This window comes from Electrona antarctica (genome assembly GCF_951216825.1).
Source record: "Electrona antarctica genome assembly, chromosome: 3".
NCBI classification, from domain to species: Eukaryota; Metazoa; Chordata; class Actinopteri; order Myctophiformes; family Myctophidae; genus Electrona; species Electrona antarctica.
In genome coordinates, this window is record NC_136808.1 from 57,795,864 (window position 1) to 57,815,610 (window position 19,747).

General features: G+C 45.0%; 1 long non-coding RNA gene across 1 annotated transcript in view; it reads right to left on the reverse strand.

Moving 5' to 3' along the window:
- Positions 1–13,536: 13,536 nt before the first annotated feature.
- LOC306920456 overlaps positions 13,537–19,747 on the reverse strand; it is a 77,138-nt gene continuing 70,927 nt past the window's right edge. The window contains exon 3 of the long non-coding RNA XR_013789663.1: positions 13,537–13,913. This is a non-coding gene — a long non-coding RNA (uncharacterized lncRNA). The remainder of the gene's footprint in view (positions 13,914–19,747) is intronic.

A 19,747-nucleotide genomic window follows, 5' to 3' on the forward strand; every position in this document is an offset into this window, starting at 1 on the left:
GTCATCTTCGACCCTACCCTCTCATTCCTCCCCCACGTAAACCACATCACTAAAACAGCATTCTTTCACCTCAAAAACATCGCCCGTCTCCGCCCCTCCCTGACACCCTCAGCTGCCGAAACCCTCATTCACGCCTTCATCTCATCCCGACTGGACTACTGCAACAGCATCCTCTATGGCACCACTGTAAAAACCCTCAACAAACTACAATACGTCCAAAACTCAGCTGCCCGCCTGCTCACCTCCACCCGCTCCAGAGACCACATCACTCCAGTCCTCAGTGACCTCCACTGGCTCCCCATCAAACACAGAATTGAATTCAAAGTACTTCTCACCACCTACAAGTCACTGCACAACCTGGCTCCCCCCTACCTCTCCGCCCTCCTTGAGCCACACGCACCATCCCGCTCCCTCAGGTCCAGCGACGCCGGCCTCCTTGTGATCCCCAAGAAGATCAGGCTCAAAACCTGGGGCGACAGGGCCTTCTCTGTGGCCGCCCCTAACCTCTGGAATGCCCACCCCAAACACATCCGAGATGCCCCCTCACTCCCCACCTTCAAAACTGAAAACCCACCTGTTCAGAATAGCATCCCCTAGCTGATGTGTTTTTAACTGGTTACATGTACTGTTTTTATTGGTTTTATTCTCATTTCACTGTTTTTTCTAATAAAGTTGTCATTTTCTCATGTCCCCCCCCCCCCCCGGCCCCCACACATGTAAAGCGTCTTTGGGTATTAGAAAAGCGCTATATACTGTAAGTCCCAGATATTATTATTAGTATTATTATGTCTGTGTCCCTTTTATGCCCATATATGGAGTTCTTTGTCAGGGATGCCCAAATATGGAGTCTATGTATATGTCAGAACACCATTGTGATGTCAGAACCGGCCAGCTCCATATATGGAGACCTAGGGGTCATCAGGTGTGATCAATTGGCTAATTTGGGCCCTGTCCAGAGCCTGGGCAGAGTTATTTGTGCTGGTTCTGGACAACTGGCTATCCGACGGACTCAACACCGGGCACTGCACTCTCTGTGGTGGTGTGGAACGTGTGTGTCAAATTTGAAGTCGGTGGGGCGAACGGTTCTCAAGTTACGTGGGTTACACACGTACGTACACACGTACGTACACACGTACGCACTGCAGAGACTTGGTGCATTTATAGATAAGATAGAAGTGCAATCTACGCCAGTGAATGTATGCCCAACTGAACTGCGCACGATATGTTCGCTCACAACTTGCTACCGGCTCAAATGTATATATGAAGATGCATGCATTAGCATCCATTGTGAAAGTGGTCAATTACTGTCTATGGGTTACATTACATATGGATGTAAATATGGGAACATTACTGTATGGGTTTTCTAAATATTGAACCAATGAAAAGTAGTAACAAGAGCTTGTGACTAGATAATTACCACAATGGATCGATTGGAACACTCTTTTGTATTATTTGGTGAAAAGTAACAGTGTTGGACATACAGAGTTTCCACACACACACACGCACGCACGCACGCACGCACGCACGCACGCACGCACGCACGCACCCACGCACGCACGCACGCACGCACGCACGCACACGCACACGCACACACAGGTGAAGAAGTGTGATGCCCTCTCTGGCAGTCAGAGCGCGTGCATGGCCCCCGATTGTCATGAAAATGAGCGCTGAGCTCCATAAAGCTTCTCCCAACAGTCGTGGCATCAGCCGAGTGGCTCTGTCCTGTCGGCACAGCACTTCCTGTTTACTGTTTATTCCTGCAGCAGCAGGCTGCAGACGCCAGATAACAAGCGGCACAAAGCATGCTGGGAGATAAAGGCGCACGGCGAGGTGCGCGGAGGAGGCCCCCACCCCCCCACAACGCCTATCTCTGCCTCTGATGGGGCATCAGTCAGAGTGACTGTCTGTCTGTCTGTCTGTGCATGTGCTTCCTATGAAACGACCCTGAGATTACAGTATAGATGACTACAGACAGACAGACAGACAGACAGACAGACAGACAGACAGACAGACAGACAGACAGACAGACAGACAGACAGACAGACAGACAGACAGACAGACAGACAGACAGACAGACAGACAGACAGACAGACAGACACAGAGCCTTTGATTTGCACTACAATGCAGTTCAGCCATAGGTGATGCAATGCTTTTATCTTTAATCCGAAAACCCAAAGTATGTTTCAGATCAATGACCTTATGAATGATACAGCATCGTTGCCTAAAGCCAAGGGATTTGTTTGAGGAATGGATCTAGGGAAGTTCATTTGGAATGGGAAGGACAGCATATTTCTGTCTGAATTCAGTACATCCAGAATATTCCCGTGGTGCTTGCCAATTAGTAGGTCTGTCACAATTAGCCTTTCACTAAGTCCCTCCCCAACCCATACTTGTCCAATAGGCACATTAGCAGCGAGGAGACTGGGCAAGCTGTCCTTCTCACCCATTGAGATGCATGATAAATGAAGGGATTTCGCCATATAAATAATTGATCATTTCAGTAGCAAGAGCATCAAAATGTCTTCTAAATCTAGTCAACCAGGCCTGCAGTAGGCTATGCACTGGACAAATGTGCATGACATTATTTAAATAAACTAGAAATACTAGGAAATGACAGAGGGAGAAACAGTATCTAACATTAACAACTTTAACGACCGCCTGACAGGAGATTTCATGTTGCACGGTAAGACTACGGTGATTAGTATTATTGCCATCACCTGGGTGGGTCAGTCGTGTAACTTTCCCGACATCAAGCTATGTATATTAATTTGTTCAACAACACAGTCATGCAAAATAACATTGACAGCTATGAGGTGACAGAAGCTTGTCTGGCATTGGACAATTACTTTTTGGGGTGGGGTTTAGCGAAGGGCTAATTACATTTCAGGATTGCATTTTATTGTCTCCACCAGGCCGAAGGCATGGGGAGAGAGTATGTTTTGCACTCCGTCCGTCCGTCCGTGTGTCCGTCCGTACGTCTGTGAACAGCTAATCTCCGGCACCGTTAACCCGGTCGATGCCAAATTTTGCACACACACTCCCTGGATGCCAACGATGAACCTCTGCCCCAAGATTTCGGCCTGTTATAGCGCTACCAGGAGGCTGCCTTTTGAAAAACACATTTTTTTTTATATTACTCCAGATTCTGTCCAAAAATCCTGCAAATCGTTACACACTATCTCTATAGTCATGTGTTCAAGATGGATCTGTCCGATATTTCATATTCCATCCTAATTGGCTAATATTGCCTTTCAAAGTTTGCAGGATTGGCCCTTTTGAAACAAAAAGCCTCAAATCATGAACGCAGCGTGCAATTTACGTGAAATCTTTCACAGATGTTCCTACTAGGCTGAGGAATATATCCCACCCTTTTCACATTGGCCTGTTATTTTATTCTCAAATAATCATAATAATTTTGATTTCACACTATCCAAGGTCATTGGATGCTTGTGTAATGGACTTATTTTAGTAGACAACGAAACGAACAGGAACCACTGTTGCCAGACAAATAAGACAATATGTAACGTTGGAGGGACACTGCATATCCTCAGCTATCCTAGCTGAAATGAACAATATGTCATAGCAAAATCATAAAATAACATCAGTGTTTTCAGAGAACCGCCCACCTCAGCAGAGCACGGAATCCACTGAGGCAGCTACGGCAACACAACTAGGACATACTATACAATGTGGCAGCTACGGGAACACCTCTAGGACATACAGTGCGATATGCAGTGAACCAATATGCTATATATCTTTGTTTGAACCAACACAAATATGGCTGGTACTGCTCAATAGTGGGCACATTAACAACTTAATTCAACTAATTATTTAACTCTGTTACACTTGAGCAAGAAAGTTTCTCCCTAAGCCAGGGGTTCTCAACGTTTATGGCTGGGGACCCCCGGAGATGCTTTGGCCATGTCTACGACGGTCTGGGGACCCCCGGAGATGCTTTGGCCATGTCTACGACGGTCTTTTGATTGTTGTGTGGAAACTAATTTGACCGACTCCTTTACATCTGTAAACGTTTGATGAGATAAGCTTGAAGTTGGAGTTAAAGTTGAACTAACAACCAAAAGGTTACGTGGTCCATTAAAACCGGGAATGCATCGGTGTCGTTTTAGATTTCAGCCATTGGCTATTCAAAAAGAGCAGATGTACAAGCTTATATATAGCGTGTGACTTTGTGCCGCGCTGTGAGCTTGTAAGATCTTTGAACATGTTTGAAAGTGTGAGAACTGCTGACAAGGCATTTGTAGAATTGGGCCTCATGTATTTGGGTTGCTATCTATAGTGCCCACCAGCCCCGGTGAGCTGTCCCTCAGTAAAGCTCTCAGCATACTTCAAAATCAAACAAGTTATTTGATACCAAACTGCTACAGTCGATGCAGCTCCATGTTGAGTGCATGCTGAACGTTAGACCCTGTCCACTGTCCGTTCGTGTAGGGCTACACGGGCAATTTGGACATCAGCCAGGAAGTGGCATTATCATCCAGTTCAATTAGGCCACTGACTCCATGTGGTGATGTGAAGATTGGGCATTCAACGATGATGTAAAGTCTGGTTTTCTGCATGTGCAGAGATCAGTGGCAGACACTCCAGTCATATGCAGATAGAGTTCGGTCTGAGCTACTCCAGAGTGAAGTCTGTTGAGGTTGACCCAGGCATTAGGTCTTAGCTACTCCAGAGTGAAGTCTGTTGAGGTTGACCCAGGCATTAGGTCTTAGCTACTCCAGAGTGAAGTCTGTTGAGGTTGACCCAGGCATTAGGTCTTAGCTACTCCAGAGTGAAGTCTGTTGAGGTTGACCCAGGCATTAGGTCTTAGCTACTCCAGAGTGAAGTCTGTTGAGGTTGACCCAGGCATTCCGTGGCCAGTCGCAGCCAGGAGGATTGTTTGATGGAGAGTTGATGAAATTCCTCAACGTGGATGTTGAATTGGACCATTGTTTGTTCCAGCAGTCAATGATACATCCAGGAATTCGTGAAATTAACACAGTATGCCTAATTTTATTGTAATTCCCCATTGGATGAATTCATGAATGTAAGGTTTTCCAAATATTGGGGGGGATTTTAGTTTTATTTTAGTTTTTAATTAAAACAGATATAATATTGGACATCACTACAGACTCAGGTGTCCCAGGTGATGTTCAGCTATTCAGTAAATCACGGAGGTGCAAAAAGTGAAGACATGAACTCTGACAAGACAATGAATGTGTTCCTTTTCTCTGAAATGACAGGAGTTTTGTTGAGGTCGTGTCGGAAAGAAGTCTATATACTGCAGCCTTTAAACCCATTTAGGCCTGAGGTCGAAATAAAAAAAAACGTTCCCTCTGAAAGAATATATACCAAGCTGAATCCATTCCAAGCATTAGTTTTGCAAAAAAAAAACACTCATTGGGCTAAAAACAGCCATGCCCACTTGCCCAATTGTGCTGACATCATCACATTTGTGATGACGGCAATGGCCGTTTTTAGCCCAATGAGTGATTCTTTGCAAAAACCAATGCTTGGAATGGATTCAGCATCATGAAAAACCCCCTAGTTTGACACGTCACATGCTACATAAAGCATGATGGAATTATTATTTTGCCTTCTATAGGTTGTTAATGGTATGGTCACATATTATGCCAATTATGAAAATTGCTCAACATATGCAAGTTAGCATCCGGCAGTTTCCACATGCTGGGGACCCATACTAAAGCTTTATAACATAAAACGTTGGTGTACACGTTGGTGTACTCAACATGTCCGGGTTCACATTATGGCTACTAGACTATATTTCAGTGGCCTGCATTTGAAAGTCAACCGGCTGTCTCTGCCTGTAGGCTGCTTGGTATACCTATTCATCTATAAAGCAATCCTAGGTCAGCCCCTCTTCTTTATACCTTTCTTCATACATCACAATTACATCAAACCCTGCATCTGACAGCCGACGATCACAGGACTATTTACATGCCTCAGTACCCAGAACCCACACTGGGTTTGGCTGGAATGAACTTAAAACAACTCTGAAACTGCAGGCTTTTATTACCTTATCTGATTTTAGAGTTACAGACATGCCAAGCGATGAGATGGGAGAATGTTGAATTTCACTGTGTTTAACAGTGTTCTACTTATTGTCATTAATGTGCTCTCTCTCTCTCTCTCTCTCTCTCTCTCTCTCTCTCTCTCTCTCTCTCTCTCTCTCTCTCTCTCTCTCTCTCTCTCTCTCTCTCTCTCTCTCTCTCTCTCTCTCTCTCTCTCTCTCTCTCTCTCTCTCTCTCTCTCTCTCTCTCTCTCTCTCTCTCTCTCTCTCTCTCTCTCTCTCTCTTCCTCTCTCTCTCTCTCCTCTCTCTCTCTCTCTCTCTCTCTCTCTCTCTCTCTCACCCTCTAATCCCAACCAATCCCAATCATTTACCGCTATGTTCTTGTCTTTGTGTGTCGTTTAAATGTTTGCCTTTTAATTGCTGGTATTTTGGCCAATTCTTCAGAGGAAGAGTTCTATCAATGATCAAGTGACTACATGGTAAAAAAAAAAAGCCCTATAGTTTGATGGTGGTAACGTTAATGTTTGGGAAGTAGTTTGGGAAGTTTGACACGCTGGAGCTAAAGGACTAAAAAGGTGGGACTAATGTAAAGGGACAACCCTCCACAAGAATAGACACAAAAGTGACTTAAGACAGTCATTGGTGCCAGTATAGCCATCAGGCTCCACTACCAGTGACTTAGACAGTATTGGTGCCAGTATAACCATCAGGCTCCACTAGCAGTGACTTAGACAGTCCTTGGTGCCAGTATAACCATCAGGCTCCACTAGCAGTGACTTAGACAGTCCTTGGTGCCAGTATAACCATCAGGCTCCACTACCAGTGACTTAGACAGTCCTTGGTGCCAGTATAACCATCAGGCTCCACTAGCAGTGACTTAGACAGTCCTTGGTGACAGTATAACCATCAGGCTCCACTACCAGTGACTTAGACAGTCCTTGGTGCCAGTATAACCATCAGGCTCCACTACCAGTGACTTAGACAGTCCTTGGTGCCAGTATAACCATCAGGCTCCACTACCAGTGACTTAGACAGTCCTTGGTGCCAGTATAACCATCAGGCTCCACTACTAGGCCTGACTATGTGCTGTTCTGTGGGATTAGGGACCAGTCGAAATTTAGGAAAAGCGGGGCCTGGAGGAAAATAGGGGAGGGTGATGCCTTTCTAATTTCAGTCAGAGGGAGGGTGAGCTACTGTAATTGTATTTCAAGTCCAAGGGAGGGTAATCCAATTTTGATAATAATAGTCTATGTTTTGATATACTACAGTTTAATGTCTAATGATACCCCTCCGTTTCACTTGGTACTTCCCAACGTTGGAGGGCTGGCCATGCGAGGCTCAGGCTACAGTTTCTCATTGTTCCTCCAATGTGTCAATCATTGTGATTGGCCTATCCACACACTGGGCGTGTGCCACACACACACACACACACACACACACACACACACACACACACACACACACACACACACACACACACACACACACACACACACACACACACACACACACACACACACACACACACACACACACACACACACACACACACACACACACACACACACACACACACACACACACACACGCGCACACACGTCGTATCCCTCACCAACCTTAATCCAAAAACTATTGTCGTATCCCTCACCAACCTTAATCCAAAAACTATTGTCGTATCCCTCACCAACCTTAATCCAAAAACTATTGTCGTATCCCTCACCAACCTTAATCCAAAAACTATTGTCGTATCCCTCACCAACCTTAATCCAAAAACTATTGTCGTATCCCTCACCAACCTTAATCCAAAAACTATTGTCGTATCCCTCACCAACCTTAATCCAAAATCCGAAAAAAGAAGAAGTCATTCTTGCTGTCTAGATCCACCATGAAACTCTTTAGCACTTGCTCCATCTTCATAGCAGCCTCCACCAACCGCATTACCTTATTCATGGCACTGCTAAAGCCCAGTGTGGGTGCCACAAACGATCTGCCCTGCTGATGTTTGATCTCTGCCAGCAGCTTTGAAAACCCTTTGTTGTGCTCTGTACTCAGTCATAATGTGTATCTACAACCTATACATCCTCCACACCGACTCCTCTGACCGACTTGCATTGCTACAGTATATCTCTCCATGGATTGATACGATAGGCAGAGGAAATGGGTTATCCTGACCAACATGTAGCCCTTGCACCATAAACTGGCCTACACCTTTATCCTTTCTAAGATTGTATTTTATTTTTTAATGAAAAAAGGGGAAAAAGTGGGGAAAAACATGTCCGATTTAGTTTTTTGGGTGGGGTGGGGGGTTAATTTCATGCTAGGTACCAACTCCCAATACAAAATATCTCCCAAATGACCCAATGCACCATCACTGAAATGGGTGTAATCATTTTCCAATATTTTTATTTTTAGGCCATTTATCCCTATTTTAGGCATAATTTTACTGAGGTATATGTCATGTTAGGGGAGGGTGCTTCATTTTTGTTAAATCACTTGGGGAGGGGACTGGATTTTAATTTTCATTCAGAGGCAGGTTGATGGTATTTTATATCAGGCCACATACATTTCCTCCAGGGGTACCCCTACTTAAATTTCGACCTGTCCCTTACTGACTCCTACTTGAGTCTGGCACATCCACACATGGACTACTGAGATACGTACACTACAGCATAGATACAGTATACAAAAGAAATAGATGCCTCATTGGCCGCTGGTTGGGGCCATGTGTGTCGACGGGAGGGCGGAACAATTTACACTCGGAGCAGAAGGCAAGCTGCCACTCAAGTGACTACTGGCCAATCACAGCACATCTTTTCCGGGACTTGTCAGACCCGAACATCCACTCTGTGACGCACGCGGAACCTTCTGTGAAGCACCAACGCGGAAGGTTGCCCTATGTTGAGAGCATTCGCCCCAGAGACGCGAGAGGCTTTCCCTAGCCCTGTTTGTTTTGTAAACGCCATTGACAATGAAGGGAACATTTACGTCATAATGTAACTCATTACGTCATATTGTCTCTTTATTGTTAATGGCATTTAATGTTTGTATTGGCACCGTTTGTTTTACATCACCAAACTAGAAAAAGTGCCCTTCTGGGCACAGGTCTCCACCAGGAGGATAGGAGTGTCTGCCTACGCCTCCAGCCATTGTAAAATACCCGGTAACCTGAGACCTCTCGTGGCTTATTGCTTTATTTTCTGATCTTATCCCTGGCTTTTAATCGTATTTTCAAGTCTACATAGTTTTCCAAATAACACAGAAAAGGGACGTAATATTGTTTTCTCGTTAGATACCTGTATGGTTGTGGCAGCGGTGGCCGAACGGATTGCGGAGCGGTCTTGATACCGGAAGGTCGCCAGTTCGAATCAGCGGTCCGACACGTTAAAATTACCACCGCTGAAGTGCCCTTGAACAAGGCATTGAACCACTACGATGAAATGTTCTATGAGCAGGGCCTGGCTGGAAACAAGTTCTTGAGCTTAGCCCAGATACCCTGGGTAAATATAGTAATGATTTCATTTCATTTCATTTCATTTCATGGTGGCATTAGTGCAAACGTGCACATTGTTCACTAAATATATTGGTGTCACACCCATATCAGGAATATCACCTCATGTGACACACGCTGCGACAGCCTGAGTCAGAGACACCTGTTCAAAAGGTCATTCCATAGATAAGGTTTTAGGGAACGACTGTCTGCTTCTCCAACAGAAGTTGAGCAGGCTATTGTTTTTGAAAGGGCAGCTACAGACACTGCAGTGCAGAGAGAACTGCATTATGTTATGCTCCGTTCAGAACCCACCCTAATACCACCTCACCACCACCACCATGGGTAAGATGCTCCGTTCAGAACCCACCTGAAATACCACCTCACCACCAACACCATGGGTAAGATGCTCCGTTCAGAACCCACCTGAAATACCACCTCACCACCAACACCATGGGTAAGATGCTCCGTTCAGAACCCACCTGAAATACCACCTCACCACCAACACCATGGGTAAGATGCTCCGTTCAGAACCCACCTGAAATACCACCTCACCACCAACACCATGGGTAAGATGCTCCGTTCAGAACCCACCTGAAATACCACCTCACCACCAACACCATGGGTAAGAGGCTCCGTTCAGAACCCACCTGAAATACCACCTCACCACCAACACCATGGGTAAGATGCTCCCTTCAGAACCCACCCTAATACCACCTCACCACCAACACCATGGGTAAGATGCTCCGTTCAGAACCCACCTGAAATACCACCTCACCACCAACACCATGGGTAAGATGCTCCGTTCAGAACCCACCTGAAATACCACCTCACCACCAACACCATGGGTAAGATGCTCCGTTCAGAACCCACCTGAAATACCACCTCACCACCAACACCATGGGTAAGATGCTCCGTTCAGAACCCACCTGAAATACCACCTCACCACCAACACCATGGGTAAGAGGCTCCGTTCAGAACCCACCTGAAATACCACCTCACCACCAACACCATGGGTAAGATGCTCCGTTCAGAACCCACCTGGAATACCACCTCACCACCAACACCATGGGTAAGATGTTCCGTTCAGAACCCACCCTAATACCACCTCACCACCAACACCATGGGTAAGATGCTCTGTTCAGAACCCACCCTAATACCACCTCACCACCAACACCATGGGTAAGATGCTCTGTTCAGAACCCACCCTAATACCACCTCACCACCAACACCATGGGTAAGATGCTCTGTTCAGAACCCACCCTAATACCACCTCACCACCAACACCATGGGTAAGATGCTCTGTTCAGAACCCACCCTAATACCACCTCACCACCAACACCATGGGTAAGATGTTCCGTTCAGAACCCACCTGAAATACCAGCTCACCACCAACACCATGGGTAAGATGCTCCCTTCAGAACCCACCCTAAATACCACCTCACCACCAACACCATGGGTAAGATGCTCCGTTCAGAACCCACCCTAAATACCACCTCACCACCAACACCATGGGTAAGATGCTCCCTTCAGAACCCACCCTAAATACCACCTCACCACCAACACCATGGGTAAGATGCTCCCTTCAGAACCCACCCTAAATACCACCTCACCACCAACACCATGGGTAAGGCATGCTCCGTTCAGAACCCACCCTAATACCACCTCACCACCAACACCATGGGTAAGATGCTCTGTTCAGAACCCACCTGAAATACCACCTCACCACCAACACCATGGGTAAGATGCTCCGTTCAGAACCCACCTGGAATACCACCTCACCACCAACACCATGGGTAAGATGCTCTGTTCAGAACCCACCCTAATACCACCTCACCACCAACACCATGGGTAAGATGCTCTGTTCAGAACCCACCCTAATACCACCTCACCACCAACACCATGGGTAAGATGCTCCGTTCAGAACCCACCTGAAATACCACCTCACCACCAACACCATGGGTAAGATGCTCTGTTCAGAACCCACCTGAAATACCACCTCACCACCAACACCATGGGTAAGATGCTCTGTTCAGAACCCACCTGAAATACCACCTCACCACCAACACCATGGGTAAGATGCTCTGTTCAGAACCCACCTGGAATACCACCTCACCACCAACACCATGGGTAAGATGCTCCGTTCAGAACCCACCTGAAATACCACCTCACCACCAACACCATGGGTAAGATGCTCTGTTCAGAACCCACCCTAATACCACCTCACCACCAACACCATGGGTAAGATGCTCTGTTCAGAACCCACCTGAAATACCACCTCACCACCAACACCATGGGTCAGATGCTCTGTTCAGAACCCACCTGAAATACCACCTCACCACCAACACCATGGGTAAGATGCTCTGTTCAGAACCCACCTGGAATACCACCTCACCACCAACACCATGGGTAAGATGCTCTGTTCAGAACCCACCTGAAATACCACCTCACCACCAACACCATGGGTAAGATGCTCTGTTCAGAACCCACCCTAAATACCACCTCACCACCAACACCATGGGTAAGATGCTCTGTTCAGAACCCACCTGAAATACCACCTCACCACCAACACCATGGATAAGATGCTCTGTTCAGAACCCACCTGAAATACCACCTCACCACCAACACCATGGGTAAGGCATGCAGATACAAAGAGACAAACACATGCTGTGTAAAATATGGCGATACACACGGACGCCCAAGTACAACGAGATATGCAGGCATGGCAATAAATACAGACATTATGCAAACATACGATTTAATAGCAATTTTCAAGCCGTTATCACCTCTGTGTCACATTAGCTGTAGTGTTGCTAAATATAAATTACACATGACAAATTACTTTATTTCACTTTTTTTCAAGTTTTTCAGAAAACTTCGAATTGGCCTGGGATCTAAATGGGTTAATAGAACAAGCCCAGCAGTACAGTACACTAGTCAAATCCTCAGTGTTTGTTTAACACATTTAGGCCTGACCTCAATTTCTTTTTTAATCTTCTAAATCCTCCAGTTTTCTGAAATAAATATTTTCACGATTTTTCAAAAATAGCAGACCTACAAGCTCGTAGCGCGCCACTCGGTGGCGCGCTATGAGCTTGTAGATCTGCTATTTTTCAATAGCTAAATTATAACAATGTTTAAAACACCAAAAGGGGTTCCCGCCCAAAATGGGTTAACTTCAAACTCACAAATGGAAGAACCCGTTTGGAGTTTAATGAACAACATAGTGGATGTTACTGTGTGCATCAGAGCATCTAATCATAGCTGCACTCAGGATGGAGCTGTAAATGTCTGTGCATATGTCTGTCGTTAGAGAATATGCCTGTCATTACTACAACACATTAATTATGTTTCAGCAGCGGTGATAAATGTGGCAGAGCAGTGATTTACCTACAGCTTCCCTCACTGGAGTCACAGCCTGCATTCTCTGCTAGATCTGTGCCTCTCTGACACACAAATACAGACGCCTAGAGCCGCGCACGCACGCACGCACGCACGCACGCACGCACGCACGCACGCACGCACACACGCACGCACGCACGCACGCACACGCGCACACACGCACACACACACACACCATGCACACACACGACAAAGATACATGCACATATACTGTAGTGTACCCTGTCTGGCACACCGACACACACGTGTGCAAGTGCATGTGCACGCCACACACACACACACTTCACGAGACAACGCCCCTGAGAGCAATTACGGCTCAGGTCCACTGTATGTACCCACGTTATTAATCTCACCGCTCGCTGACATCGCTGTGACAATAAAGCACTTCCTGCGTTATTTACAGAACCGTTCCTGGTCAATGGGGTTTGCAGCCACCCTATAATTACAGCCACAAATACGCTGACATGTATATAAGGAAAAAAAAACAAAGAAAGAAAAAAAAAACGAGGCCGGGCTTATTAGTGAGCTATAGAGGGAGATTTTTTATCTTTTCTCTCACCATTTATTTCATACACGGATAGAGATAGAGATAGACACACAGCATATATAGGCCTACTGTACAAAAATATATACTGTATGCAAACCGTGTGATTACTGTGGAGCTCTGCACGTGGCAGGTACAGTACCTGTAGGTCTGGCAGCTCAGAGGACCGGAGGAGGAGGAGGGGGAGGAGGAGGAGGTCATGGGAGATGTGCTTCACACCAGGGGATGGAAATGAACAGATGGTCCTTCTCTGGGCTTCCTCCGCGGTTCTCTGGGCGAGCTGGCTCTGTCGTCCACCCCCCTGCCGTCCCACTTCTCCTGCTCTCTCCTTCTCGTCTACCTTCTCTGCAGCACCACATGTCCACAGAGCCCCGTCGCTGTTGGCCACGGTCCGTTTCCACAGCGTGGCGATGAACGGTACACTACGTTTCCTGTTTACAGTGATACCTCGCTGTAGGAGAGGGAGAGGAAGAGAACAGTAGAATGAATGCCCATAGTACGTGCCGTAGCACTTGCCCTAGCCTCAGCGACCTTACAGGCAGGCGTATGCAAAAACTAAACTTATGCATTTTGCAGACATAGCACTATATAGTGTATATGTATAGTTTCATTACTTTATATAGATATTCCACTGAATAAAGGTTTTATGGACCCATAACAGTGATTATTATTTAAGTTAAGTTTTGCCATAACCATTTATTTTTGCCATAAATCAAGTAGCTTTAAGGTACTGCCATTACAGCAATGGTAGGAACAAAGATATATAATATTAATCATATTCGGATATTCGGCCAACTGTTTCCTATATTCGGTATTTGGTTTCGGCCAAGAATTTCCCTTTCGGTGCATCCCTAATAATAATGATATGCCCCCAAACAGGGACACCATGTCCAGTCCAAACTCTCTCTGTCTTCACCATAAGCTTTAAGAGGACAGGGACACCATGTCCAGTCCAAACTCTCTCTGTCTTCACCATAAGCTTTAAGAGCAATCCAAAGAACTGTAACTAAGGCTGCCTGATATTGACAAAATCAAAGACACAAACGCCCAATATTGTGGCGATGACTAATAGATACATTTTACATACAAAGAAGAAGAAAGTATCATTAGCAATGTGGATATGACTGCCAGGTAGGTACATTATGGGTTCATTGTTAAAGGACCACTTCACCACTTTTCAACATCTCTTCATATAATTGGTCCTCACTAATGTTCATGATAAAACACCACCATTTTTGTGGTCTGTGTCTCATAGGAGGGCTTTGGGCAGTTCGGACACCCGTCCACCAGTGACATCATCATTAGGCAGATTTTTTTTTAAACAAGATTTGTTTTAAAATATATTTAGATTTTTATTATCGTGAAAACGATGGCTTCAACTTTTGCATTGCAACTTTTCAGGAAAAGAAAGCCTGCCGTTTCTATTAGCTTGGATTCACCATCGATGATGTCACTGGTGGACGGGTTTCTGAACTGCCCACAGCCTTCCTATGAGACACAGACTGAGTAGGAAAAAATGGTGGCATTTTATCATGAACATTAGTTAGGACCAATTATAGGAAGAGAAGTTGAAAAGTGGTGAAGTGGTCCTTTAATTGTACTCTGTCTAGGAGAGTTCAGAAAATGTGTGTCACTCAAATGTAGAAGCCTTTAATACAAGGGAAAACAATTTATCAATATCTAACATTAGAACTACCAAACTACGAGACCAGTACTATATATATATACTATATCTATGTATTTATTGCCCAGCTCAACTATAATGATGTATGTATACACATGTATTACTACTAGTTATTGAATCAAAAAATCTAACCCCACAGCGGGTTAGATTACTGTACTTGGTTTGTTTTTCTACATAATAGATATTTGGATGCAGTCACAGATATACTCAGCCTCTACACTCAGTTGCAGAAATTCAACATTTCTGCAACTTTCATTTTCAATATAGTGCAGAAACATTTGTAGTGTATTTTTCAGTTACAAGAGAGTACGTTGGAGCAAGAGGTCCACAGCACTGCTTCTGAGGGTTATTCAAAAGCAATTAACCTGCGCTCCGACCTCCCATTATCGTACACTAATTGAGGGTCTTGTTTTAAAGTTTTTAAGTGCATGCAGCTGAGGTTTGGAACAGCACAGGAAAGGTATCTGACTCTCACTTCAAACCAAGTCAATTCAATTGGGGAGACGTTCCTAACCGAACAAAGCTAACTTCAGTTCAGTAATATTAAGATTAATCACGTGAGAGAGAACTTCTTGGTGTTTCAATTAAAACCAGTGGTGCATAAAAGCGAAACAAAACTCATTTTCCGCCGACACAATTTGTATATCATTATCTAAAAACAGAAAACAAATTTCCCCTGGATCTTTTTTTCCCCCTCGCCATTTTCCCCTCAACAAACTAATTAACAACATGCAGACGGTGATGATACAGTGAGAGTGTCATCAGTAACCAAAAGACATCTACAGTACCTGACTGACACCAACCCACACTACACACACCCAGGCTTCAACCCCTGTGACACCAACCCACACTACACACACCCAGGCTTCAACCCCTGTGACACCAACCCACACTACACACACACCCAGGCTTCAACCCCTGTGACACCAACCCACACTACACACACCCAGGCTTCAACCCCTGACTGACACCAACCCACACTACACACACCCAGGCTTCAACCCCTGACTGACACCAACCCACACTACACACACCCAGGCTTCAACCCCTGACTGACACCAACCCACACTACACACACCCAGGCTTCAACCCCTGACTGACACCAACCCACACTACACACACCCGGGCTTCAACCACCTGACACCAACCCACACTATACCCACCCGGGCTTCAACCCCTGTGACACCAACCCACACTATACCCACCCGGGCTTCAACCCCTGCATACTGTATTTACACCTACACCTGACTGACACCAACCCACACTACACACACCCGGGCTTCAACCACCTGACACCAACCCACACTATACCCACCCGGGCTTCAACCCCTGTGACACCAACCCACACTATACCCACCCGGGCTTCAACCCCTGCATACTGTATTTACACCTACACCTGACTGACACCAACCCACACTATACCCACCCAGGCTTCAACCCCTGCATACTGTATTTACACCTACACCTGACTGACACCAACCCACACTATACACACCCGGGCTTCAACCCCTGCATACTGTATTTACACCTACACCTGACTGACACCAACCCACACTATACACACCCGGGCTTCAACCCCTGACTGACACCAACCCACACTATACACACCCGGGCTTCAACCCCTGCATACTGTATTTACACCTGACTGACACCAACCCACACTACACACACCCGGGCTTCAACCCCTGACTGACACCAACCCACACTATACACACCCGGGCTTCAACCCCTGCATACTGTATTTGGGGAAATTAACTAGATTTTGCCCTGCAAAGGCTCAATTTACTGTATGCCCTTTAGATAGCATTTTTGAGGGGCGCTAGACCCTCCTACATTTAGCTATAGTGTAGATGTTCGTCTTACACAAACATTCCATTTTGGACTGGGGTCGATTTAAAAAAAGGCTTCTAAATCCTATTTTCTTTCTGAAAAACCCATTAAGTCAGTGGTGCTCAACCTTTTTCATGTCAAGGACCCCCAGAATTATCTCTATTGGGCCATGGACCCCCATCTCAAAATATGTAGTTCCAGGGACCCCACCAGAAGCAAATATTTTAGTTAAAAATATATATCCAATGATTTGCGCCACATTTTAACGATTTTTCAAAAATAACAGACCTACAAGCTCGTAGCGCGCCACTCGGTGGCGCGCTATGAGCTTGTAGATCTGCTATTTTTCCATAGCCGAATTATAACAATGTTTAAAACACCAAAAAGGGTTCCCGCCCAAAATGGGTTAAATTCCCATTGACAATGAATGGAGAATTTACGTCATATGTAGATGAGCAAATCAGCTTAGTGTCTATTTTTATCCTAAAGATTAAATTCCCATTGACAATGAATACGTATAGTGTCTGAGCAAATCGCCTATAGTCTATTTTTGTCCACACAAACATTACATTCCTATTGACAATGAATGGAGAATTTTACGTCAGTGTCTGAGCAAATAGGCATAGTGTTTATTTTACGACATGATAAGAGCACCCCTCACTTCACATGGGTGTGATTTTTGTAGACATAGCACTCTATATTGTATACTCATAGTTTTACTGTACAGTTTTTCTACTGTTAGACATATGCTAGGTTCTTAGCTTCCTTATGATTCTTGATGACTATTTTTAAGTGGTGCAAACCACTTCCTTAAGTGAGTATGTGTGTGGACAGTACAGTAGAGGGTACAGTAGAGGGACCCCCACACGGTAACTCTGTCAACCGTTTCGGACGCAGGCCGGCTCGCCGGAATCGGGCCGGCACCCTGGGTGCAAAAATAAGACAGAGACTATGGTCCAGGTCTATGGAAGTCAATGTGTCAAGTCCAATGTTGAGGCATTTTCACTTCACCATCTCTCAATAATTTATATTGAGGCTAATATTGCACTTTTCACTGCACTTGAAAACTTTAGTTACTAGATTTAGATGTATTTAATAGATAAAATACATTAACCAATTAATCAAATAGCTATATATTGTCAAATTGCAACGCATCGTGAACTTGTTGATCTGCTATAAAAAAAGTAAAAACAAATTTTGAAAAGATTTCAGTAGTTACTGTGTATATTTTTATGCCAATACCAATTTGTACTTTTACCCAAACAACATTTTTAATGAGTATGTCTATAATATTGTGGCATTGCTACTTTTACCCAACAAAAAAAAGGATTTCTTCCTTCCACCACTGCTGCTACATTTACCAGCCCACCACAGTTGCAGCTGCATTGCCAACAGCAGGTGGTAGAACCAAGGGGCCAGTGAGGCTATTCAACGTTGAAGCTCTCCTCCCTAGTGGTAGGTGGAGGGACTACAGGCGGACCCGTGTATTCATGACCGGGAAACCCCGTGCAGCTGGGCTTTAACATTGAGCGCTCGGTTGCACTTCCGCATTTGACCACCAAAATGTGGTGGTCAAATGCGGAAGTAGACGTTCTGAGACGGTACTTCCGGCAGTCTTCCGGGTGCTTCAAAACGCCACTGAGCAACTTCCACTGACATGAATAGCGGAGGGGGCGGAGCTTTGCGCCAGATCAGTCTCTATACTAAACAGGTGGGGTCGAGAGTCAGGACAGCAACATAATATCCTTTGCTCAGCAACTCCGTTTCCCACAGAAAGAAAAAAATGGTTCTGGGCAGGGTGGGAATTAAGTCCTCTCTGCAACAACATTTAGACTATGTCACAGCAAACCCTGAGAGACCCCAGGCAAGCTGTTTAGACAGTGTAGCAGCTGCAGTAAGCTAGCACAACCTGCCTGTCCAAAGTAATAAAAAAGAAAAAGGTTTAGTAGCACTGCAGACAAGGAACACTGCTCAGCACAAATCCATAAGATCCATAACAACAACAACAAACAGGTTGACATTTGTCTCGAAAAATGTGATATTTATTTATAAGCCATCACCTCTAAACCAAAGTCCTTACACACAACAAAGCTGCATTTGCAACAGCTTAACATCCACAGTAAAATGGAGCATTATGCTGAGTGTCTAAATAATACATTTAAAGTGTATATTCCCTAGGATGTGCAGTGCCAATTTGATTGATCAGAAACGTAACCATACTTGACATAACATATTATAACAAAGTGTTTAACAATCATAGGCTTTACTGGAACGAATGGGGTTTGAGAAACACTGATGATGATCACAATTAAGCGTTCCCAATTTCTGCTTTATTGTGCAATTATTCTCCGGTACAAGTACAACTATGCTGATTGGTCTACTTTTGTGGGCAGACTGCATTGGGCACATACATATGGTCTGCTTCTGTGGGCCCATATGACAGAGATACAGACCATCCCTGTTCTAGATGACTGTGCCCCTTCGGCGCCAAACCATAAAAATAGCCTATGGTTGTCACCTGAGCCACGACCTACCTTCCACTTCCACTTACAGCCTAGCTGACTGCAGGAGTGCGGACTGGGTGGGATGAGACTTTGTCTGTTTCTTTTGTTTCCTTGCTCATTTTTAAAAGGAATACATGTTTCATCTCTATCATGACCATAAACTTAAAAAAAGAAATAAGAAAAAAAAAAAATTACAGTCATATTTTTCAGGTGAAACAAACACTGTTTCCGTTGTGCATCTTTCCTGCTCTCACGTTAACTCAGAAC